Here is a 10,242-nt window from a genome sequence, read left to right as displayed (position 1 = left end):
GGTCCAAAATTTTCAAATCTGACCCGAACCCAACCATTTTACAAGCCTATTGACATCCCTCTTAAACTTGAAAAGGTCATACTTATGCTCTCCAATTCTTAATTTCGTACTTTTCAAATGTATTCATCAATGTTCAATTTGTTCAATCCCCAAGTCTATACAGTTCCAGCCATGTAAGTAACCTTTGTTATTGCAATTATAACGTGCTTGATAGTTGATAGTTGATGTTGTTTATTTTGTTGCATTACACTTGCAACCCCAACACATTTTTTCCTTGGATTTCTAACATCTTATTACTCCTAAAAAAATTCTAATGAATTAACAAGTAAGAAACAAGAAGGGCAATTATGACATGAAAAATATGTTCTCTACTTAACCGAATTTTTATGTCTTCCTTTTTCTCATAGGGGCTGAATTTAACATGTACACAACATTTAGTTAGGGCAGAACAATGAGATTCTAGAAGTTTAGGTCCCCAAATAGTTTATATATAAACATGTATGCATATTCATCCAAGCTCTAAAGTATTAACTTAGATAGAAGGTTTTCTACACTCAATTGACCCATGACATCATAATTATGTGATATTTGTTAATTATTTTTATTAAATATATGAACCATGAAAAAGTTTGAAACAAAATAAAAAAAGAACAAAGAAGCACAATGTACTAACCGTTTAAAATGGACATAAATATATGTATATGTATTTTGACAGAGGATCGGAGTATTTGTTAGTACATTTAAATCATACTTAACTACACTCACATTTAATGCACACTTTAGACATCTTTTCACATTAATCTAACTTTTGCCAAAGACTTAACACTTGAGTCCTCTCTTAACTAGTGCCCTCAAGGCACCTACTAGCCAAACCCTTTGATGAAAAACAAGAAAGAGCAAAATAAATGCATATGTAGTATAACTTGTGGGAAGGTAAAGAAAATGAAAAGAAAGATTACATACAAGACGCAGATGTATGATATAAATATTTTAAGTTAGTTGAAGACAGCATTGTATTGAAAATTGGTTATAATAATGTAGATTGTCATTAATGTGGAGATTCGACCAAATTTAAAATCATTGGTCTTAATTGCATTAGGAGTATAAAACTAACTCATTTGCTTAAACTGTTCTGGTTCAATTGTTTAGCAGTTGAACTAACCAATTCATCTGAGTCTCACAAAATACGGTAGATTTTGAACCCTTATAGTCTAAGGATCAAACTGAAACGGACAGTGGACTGGTCAACGGTTTAACCAATTGAACCACTTAGTTTGAGCTAGAATTTATAACCATGCTTTAAGTTACAAGAGAATAGGTATGTCAATCGATTAGGCATTTGCCCAAATTCAGTCCAGATCCATCGTGTTCGCTAGATCTAGACCATGTGAAAGAATCACAGGTATGGGTAGGATCTGATTTTGTATATTAATCCATATGTAATCCAAACCCTATCTAGACTTATATGTATATATAGAAAAATGGAGGATGTTTAAACACATGCAAGTTTAAATGTTGAAAATACACCAAGATTTTCAAACAAATAGAGTTATTTAATAACATTTCATACTTTAACTTCATAATTACTAGGTGTAATACTTTTCAGTGTTGGTAATTGTATTGTATTTCTGATATCTTTGCATTATATATGTTGTTATTAACTTTGAATTCAAATTCTAATAGCATCCGAGTGTGAATTTTTTTTTTTCAAACCCATGATGGTCATAGTCTAGATCTGGACATGTGAATCACGTGGTTCTAACCTAAATTAATACTACCATCTTGTTGACACACAAGAGTGTGATTGCATGTATTTAGACGATATAACAAAAATGACTCCACTCTTTGTTTTAGTTTTGTTCCTCTCCTTCCCTTATATTTGACAAATTCTGACACCCATACTGGTTCGTATAATCTCTCAATATTCACATCTGTTGTTTCCACGCTAGACATGTATGTGAAGCTACGAGTCTCACGCTTTCTGAAACATTTGGAAAGGCGACTAATTGTGACTTAATTACACAAAATTACTTCATTACTTTTTCTTCTAGAGATTTTAAGGAAGTAATTTTTCTATTCTGATTTTCAGGAATTTCAGTCTAGTTTCAAATAAAGCAGTTCTAACCGTACATTACCATTCATTTTTTTTAATGTAAAATTTGGTTGCTTTTATTGATTGAAGAGAAACAGAGGATATGCAAGGTGACAGAAAAACAATAATACAAATGATAACTATAACTATACTAGTGATGTAGAACAAGGTTTCAAGAACAGAGGGATCTTTGTGGAGGAGGAGGTCGAGTTGCCTACCCAAACGTGCATGAAAAAGGCTACAAAGGACGCTAGCAGAATTTATGCAGAATCCACATCGGACTTGAAACCGATTGCCGGGCTGAATTATTTCGATCTTGTTAATCCTATTATCTAGTCTTGTGGGCCTTGGATCGGACTCCTAATCCTCCATGGCAAACACGGGTGATTTGTAGCACCTTTTGGTCATTTCGTTTCCTCTATTATTTTGGTAATTTTGGTAGTTTCTTAATTTTTTATTAGGTTTCGTATTTATTATTTCCCGTTTCTTATGTATTTCTAGGGGTTGTGTGCTTATAAATAAGTTTAGAACTATTGTAATTTTGACTATAGCCCCATTTGGGGTTGTGGTGCTTTTGTTACAAAAGCACTTTTATGTACTAAAAGTACTTTTAAAATATTCAACGAATATCATGCAATAAAATTAGGAGTAAAATTTTTGGTGTTAAAAGCATTTTTAGCAAAAACTCAAATTTGGTGCTTTGAGAGTAGCTTTTGTGATTTAAAAAATAAAACATCAAATTTAATTATTTTATCCGACATTATGAATCAAATAAAGAGATAAACACTTTTAATAATTTTCAAATTATACATTATCCAATACAATAAGTATTTATTAAACTATGTTTCCAAATAATATATTTAAACGCATTAAACAGATAATAAGTACTTTTATTAAAAACTTTAATACGAAAAGTACTTTTCAATAAGTTATCTGTGAGGACTCGAAAATCTATTATTTTTAAATCCCTAATTTTGGCTTAATTAATTATTTATTTGGATTTTTGCCACGAATGATATTTTCTAGCCTTATTAGACCTAAGTACATGGTATTATAGTTTCATTATATTTTTAAAGTGTCTCGTTTCAAAAATTATTTTCTTAGAAACTTGTTTAGTGAAAGTGAAAACGCGTTTGGATAATTTAACCAATTTGGAGTACATTAAGCCAGGAAAATTGGAGACATGTACAACGGTCTTAAAATAGGTAAATTTAGGTTTAAGTACTCAAGTGATAGTTAGTGGTACGATCGTTATAAGAATTTCTCGAAGGTTTCACTTTATCGCGCCTAAATTGGAAATACGCGTTTTCACGGGCGCGATTAATTAAGGGACTTTAGACCATTATTTTGGGACAATTAAGAGTGAATAATATTTATATGAATATAAGTGCATTAGAGATTTAGTACACTAGTGAAATAAACTCGAAAGGAATCGAGCCCAAAATGCGCCCGTACACGCGCAAGAGAGAGTTGACTTTCGGTGAATTGTGGCCACACATTTAAGCTTACTTTAGAAGCTTTATTTCAGCATATCATACGCCCCTTTCTTTCTCATTTGGCCGAAACATCAGCTGCAACAAAACAACTCCAAGTTTTGCAAATTCCATCTCCAAATCTTACACAAGTCTTCATCCAATTCACACCAACTTAAACCACACGTGGCTTAACACTTAAGGATCATTTGAGCTGCAAAGGGGAGCTGAAAATCACGGTTTTCCTGGAGTAAAGGGGGGCCGAAATTCTGCTTGAACATCAAACCAAAGTAGGTAATGATCCAACACTCTAAACTTGGTTTATAGAGGTTGCTTAACACCTTTAAGCTTGGATATTCATATGGGTGGTTGTTATTGTTGGAAATTTGGAAGGTGGGCTCTATGAACTCCTACCCTTTGTCTTGATGGCTGATGTGATGATTGATGATGAATTTAATGTTGGTTTAGTGCTCAAAATGGTAGATTAATGGTGTATTAGTAGTATGAACTTCAAGAAATGCATGAGACGAAAAGTTCCAATTCTGCCCCTGCTTTGAACGTATCTATTTCTGCAGAATTTTGGGGTTGTAATGACTTATATATGATGTTTATATGTTGTATAGATGGTGTATAAAATTTCATTGAAAAATATTGAGGTTTGGTGGGTCAAATGAATTGATTTCACAAAGCTAGTAAATCTGGAACTGTTCCCGTAATGCTCTGACCAGCTTTCGTGTTTCGGCCATAATTTTGTGCCCCGATGTCAAAATTGAGTTCCGTCAGCGGCATTTGAAACTAGACATTCCAACCTTTCCGATGGTATAAAATGCACATTCTGGTTCCATGTATGTGAGCCGAACCAACCACTTAAAGTCGGCTGTTCTGTTTCTCTGTTTTACTGGAACGAAATGCTGAGGCTGCAACTTGTGGCTCGAATTCGAGCTAGTTGTGTGCCGAATTTCAGAATGATTTATTCTTTGAAATTATAGCTCTATGAATGTGTTTTCCAACGCCATAAACCATGCCCAATTCCGAGTTAATTTGGGTGATTTGTGATCAAAATAAGGAACCTGCCCTGCTCTTGAAAACCCTGACTTTTGGACAGATTTGATGCAAGTCTTGGTATAGACTTGCTAACTGAATATTTTGGTGCTAAACACTTACCAAATGTACCATGAATATTCCTTAGGCTTTGCCTACACTAATGAGCCATGTTTGAGGAATTTTTCCTTGACCAAATGTTTGAAATGGAAAACAAAAGGTTCAAGGCAGTTTTGTTTTAGTATTTTCGAAACTTAGGGTGTTTGATTGACTACCTTCCAGAAGGTATTTTTCCATGAAATTTGAGAGAGGGATACTATTTATATAGGAGTATTATACTGCCAAAATTTGTACCAATCCAAGTCCATTTCGATACCTAACTAAAGTCCCAAAGTTGGAAGCTCAAATCTGGAAATTTGTTCACCAGTTTTGAATTTTTCCCAAACTTCGAGCTACCGTATCTCGGTGCTTGAAACTCCGATCCTTGATCTGCTTTGTCTGTTATAAATCTTACTTGCAACTCTAATTGAGTTACAAATGTCAGAGGCTAGCTCACAACGTGTGAATTTTTCCGAATTTCCAAAGTTAGCGAAAAACCAACCCCGGCTCAATTCTGAGTGTTCTGGAACAGCAACTTTAAGCCCATTTTTGAATATCTTCCACTTAGATTCATGGAAAAGTGTCTTCTAAGAACTTTTAGTACTTTCAAATAGGTTTCCAACGGTACCAAGTTTTCCAATTTTTGACGTGTAGAATGTGAGATACGATTTTTCAAAATATCATATCAAAACTGAAAATCTTCCGAATTCCAAAGGAAGGGAGTTTTCAAGCACTCCTTATTCTTTCGATATTACTTGAACATGTTATACCTGATTTTCTAAAATGAAAACTCGATCGCTCTTGTACTTTAAGAAACTCTAATTGAACCTCGATTTACGAGTAATTGAGGTTTGATTTCATGAAATTTCCTTAGATTGTACTAGTGTACAATCTTCCTTGACAATTGGGATATATGAGTGATGCTTCACTATTATTTGCTCAGGCGCACACGAGGACCCACAAAAGGATCCCACAGTGGACGCTTAAACTTCGAGTGCCCTTTTCTTCTCGTTTTACTTGATGAGTGTCAAGTGTGTGTTACTTGAACTCCTGTGAATTCGATACGTGATTACTTGTTATTGATACTTGAGATTTTGGGAAATGGAGTCAAGTGTGTACTTTCTCGCACTCGTTCTCATTCGAAATGATTTAACTCATGCTCAAATTGCTTGAATATATCGATTGATTGGATACATCGATTGCTTGTACGTATCAATGCTTGATACATGATATGGTATGCTATGGCTGCATACGTCGTTTGAGTGAATCTCCTCGACACACAATTGCACATGGGGACGCCCACATCTCATTGGCCGACCTTGGACTTGAGCCGACATGGGCTTGATCGGGAACCTTGGCGAGTCATGAGATATATAAGCTTGACCTAATGAGAGGTTTTGCTTGGCATACTCGAGTAGTATCGCCACAAACAAATGACAGGCGGGCCCGATACAGGGGTATGTAAGGTGAAAGGGGACAGGTTAAGTGAATTTCTACGAACAAAACCTACCCGATTGACGGAGTGTCAATTCGTGGAGGTTATTAATCGTGCAAGTGGAATATAGCTCTTGAGAGCTCCTATATTCTTGAATTGTTTCCGTTTACTTTCCGGTAAATTGTTAATTATTGAAACATATTATTGCTTAGCTTGTAATTGGGATTGTTACTTGAACTACGTGCTTGCATGTGTGTGCTTGGCCTCACGAGCGTTTTGCTCACCCTGTAGATTTGTTTTCCTTAACAGGAATGGAAATGGAGTTAATGCGGAGAAATCTCCTTTTGGATATATTTTGTTTTAGGGTTTCAAGTGTATTTTGGCTTGACCCCTTTATGATTGTACTTTTGGAAGTTTAATGTATCATTCGGATATATGTGATGTATATTTTGGAATTTAAGTTGTATTATGAACGCTCGACGTGCGGGTTGGATAATGGATGGATATTATTAAGCATGAACGCTTCCGCACTATATGTATTTGTACTAATTTGATTGTGGTATCTAGTATCGCTTTAAGCTTGAACGTTTATTGCTTGAGTCCTGGCCAGAGCTAGGCAGGCGTTCCGCGGATACCCTTTGGTGCGCCTTAGGGAGAAGTGGGGGCGTCACATTATCGCAACCCCAAATGTGCCCTATGTCTCTAGTTGGCAACAAAGCCCAAACCCATTTACCCAGTCAACCCACGCACTGTTTCTAGGAGGTTGGGCGGGTCTATTGGGTTATGGGACAATTTGGGTTGGGTACCCTTACAATCCCTTACTACTCCGATGCTAGTCCTGATCCCAGTATTGATCAAGAGAGAAAATTGAACCTCAAGTTCTAACTAAAGATCCATCCCTTTCTTCTTTGGGTCAAAGTTCTAAATCGAATTTCTGGGAAATAAAAACCCAAGATATCTTCGATAGTGTTATCAACCTGGAACCCAACATATTGTAGCCCACAACCATTTGGCATTATAATTTGTTATGATGTTCTGTGTCTCAATTTCAAGTTAGATCCGAGTTGATAACTCCTTTGAGAAAAGTATCTATTGATTTGCATAACTTGTGGTTTCATGGCAGAGCATCTTAGGTCTAGTCTCACGAAATTAACCAACAAGAATAATAGGATTTTTATCAATCCAATAAAGATAATAAAAAAGTAAATATAATGAACAGAAAGACATAGAATTTTACGTGGTTTTACTTCGAGGGGCAAAGGGTAGTAGAGTTAGTATAACAAAAAGAGAGTACAAAAGAGCAAATATAAAACCCTAGAAAATAATTCTAAAGCTCAAAGGTACCTAAAATTGAAAGTACAAAAGAGCCTAAATAACATAATGCTTAACGGTCCAAAAATTCATAACTTACTCTTTTGATTTGATGCATAATCAAAACTTCTCTTAGATTGAGATGTGGACCCCCTAAAACTCTCTTGAATTTGTGCCTTGAACACATTAAACTCGCTTAAATCTATTATATTTATAACTACCTTGAAGAGAGATTTTTTCGTAAAATTTTTGATATGAAGGGTCTGTTTGTTTGGGTGGAAAAAGATTTTCGGAAAATATTTTCCATATTTTCTGTTGTTTAGTTGTCAATTAATTTGGAAAAATAATTTCTGACAGAAAATAAGTTACACTGACAGGAGAAAAATAACTTCTTTATCTAGCATTGTGAAGTTATTTTCCTTTCATAAAAGCAGTCTTCTTTTCACAGCCTCCAGCAAGGAACCATCGATAAAAGACCAATCTCTTCTTCGACAGTGATGACAGACCATCTCTAGCGACATCTCATCAGCAAACAAATCCCTTCTTCGCCGGCAGCATCTCCAACTCTGGCAAAGACCCACTATCTGGGTCTTCACATTATGTGGCAAAATTTATTTATGGATTCTAGTTTATACAGCATAAATAAAGGTTGATTTGGAGAGAAAATTGCACAGCTTCCTAAGTTTTGGGTTTTGGAGAAGACGGTGCAGCACTTGAGGCTGGTTTAAACAATTTGTTGCAGATCGTTTCTGTGGCTGACAGTAAGATGTGCTTGCGATTGAACTTGTGCATACTGGATTCCCCATCAAACTGGAGTAAAGAGAAAATATTCAGCAGTTTGGTCTGGAAAGAGAATTGGCAACGTGTGGTATTTTATGTATGTCAGTGGAAGTTTTTTGAATTTTATCACTCACAGTAATGTCTTGCTGTATCCGGAACTGAGTACTACTGAAGATATATCATTATTCTGCAAATCAACAAGTTGCAGTTGTTGGCTAATGTTGTTACCCATATCCAATGTATCATTGAATGCGTTCTTCCTCAGAATCCTGTTAAAAGTTAATGCTATCAAAATAAGTTCTTTCACTTCTCCAGGTAGCATCCAAATGCTTTCTTTCTTTAAGATTGCTTATTTTTAAACTTACACTATTTGGATCTGAAGTAAACTAAAAAGTTGCTGGGGTACTTGTCCCTGGAGTGGACCATTTTCCAAAGTCCTGATCACCATTCCAAAAATTTTAATAAGAAAAAGAAAGGAGTTCTTAGTATTGATTCCATAGTGATTAATACTCACAAAGTGGTTAGCTAATTTAAGGTTGAGAACCATGCTGGAGCTTGTGACGGTCGAAAAGAGTTGTTGCTCAGGTTCCTACGAGGAGAATCAATGTTGGTGACCATGTTCATCCTTGAGATTCACATATAGAGATCTCAAAGGAAATTTAAGTTTTACATCCTTACACATAATTTAGGAAGCTGTGTAATATGAATAAATATTTTATAGAAATGATAATATGATTATAATGGATAGAAACTAAAATGAACTTGTAATGAAATGAATGTTTTGAAAGTAGAAAAATATTTGCAACATATCAACAAACATATCAGAAAATATTTTCATTGACAAACCAAATACCAGAAAATTATGAAAAAAGAAATTTGGAAAATATTTTCACTTAATAACCAAATACTGGAAAATTATAGGGAAGGAAGTGTTTTTTCAGAAAAATGACTTCGATAGAAAATATTTTCAGTCCAACCAAACGGACTCGAAATACAAAAACAAGCTAAATGGAGTAAGTGGTGGTGCTATACCTAATCGCTATTATGCCTATGGTGGATTTTGGTTTATTATTAAGAATGCATGTAGATCCACACAAAAAAAGTCACCAATCGGTCACCAGAGACGGTGGACTATAATTGGCGGAGAAGCCGATGGCTTGTTGCAAAGTGTCAAATAGGTTCTTTATGCTGGGAAAGAAGATCGAGTAATTAGTAAGGAAAAAGGGCAAAAATTTTAAAAGACAGCTGGTTTGGGTCATTAGCGAATGCTGCATTTGAGTAAATCCACATTAGCCCAAATCGAAAATTGACTCATTGAAATGTTGGACGGATTGGGTTACAACCCAATTATATTAAACTCATAAACAACTCGCCTAAATTTAACCCAACTCGCTGAATTGCCACCCTTATTCTTGAGTAGGCCAATCTTCACTCTTGAAGATTTTCGAATTAGCATACGCCAACTTGATTGGGAAAACACCTCCATATCAGTACACCAATAGGATGCCCAAAATCATTCTATAAGAATATATTTAATCCATCCCCATTCCCCAAATTCATAATCAATTAACGGTCGAGCTAATGATCTAAGTTGCACCATCTTCCTTCTTCACAATGGTGCAGTCCCAGAAATTTTAATTGACCACTAATTCATTCTCATGTCACGCAGTCTAGACTTTCAGGTTATCGATTCCCGATTAACAATTAAATTAAGTCCAATTATCTCTTTTTTGCAGTATACAAATCAAACAAGTACATTGATAATTAGAGTTAATTCTATAAAGAATTGGTTAATTACTATGACTTTTTATGCTTGACATTGTGAGAGTTTCACCTTTCCTAAAATCTTTTGGTCAGAGTTTTCTTCTTTTTAAGGGTATTTTAATAGGACATTTTTAGTCCTTCTTTGGTCTTTCCTTTGATAGATCTGAGTTCTTTCAGATATGTTTCTTAGATTTAGAACTTCTCGAATTTTTGTTATCAAATCTCAACTTGATATTGGAGCTTGAAGC

General features: G+C 35.0%; 1 long non-coding RNA gene across 1 annotated transcript; it reads left to right on the top strand.

The window, feature by feature from the left end:
- The first annotated feature begins 3,651 nt into the window (after positions 1 to 3,651).
- Positions 3,652 to 8,540, top strand: LOC113722505 (uncharacterized). Its single transcript, XR_003456749.2, has 2 exons — positions 3,652 to 3,858; positions 7,899 to 8,540. It is a non-coding gene; the product is annotated as an uncharacterized lncRNA (long non-coding RNA).
- The last annotated feature ends 1,702 nt before the right edge of the window (positions 8,541 to 10,242 follow it).

Source organism: Coffea arabica, chromosome 8e, assembly GCF_036785885.1.
Source record: "Coffea arabica cultivar ET-39 chromosome 8e, Coffea Arabica ET-39 HiFi, whole genome shotgun sequence".
In the NCBI taxonomy this organism is placed as follows: domain Eukaryota; kingdom Viridiplantae; phylum Streptophyta; class Magnoliopsida; order Gentianales; family Rubiaceae; genus Coffea; species Coffea arabica.
Note: the sequence above shows the minus strand (reverse complement) of the source record. Positions and strands in the feature narration are given on the sequence as shown.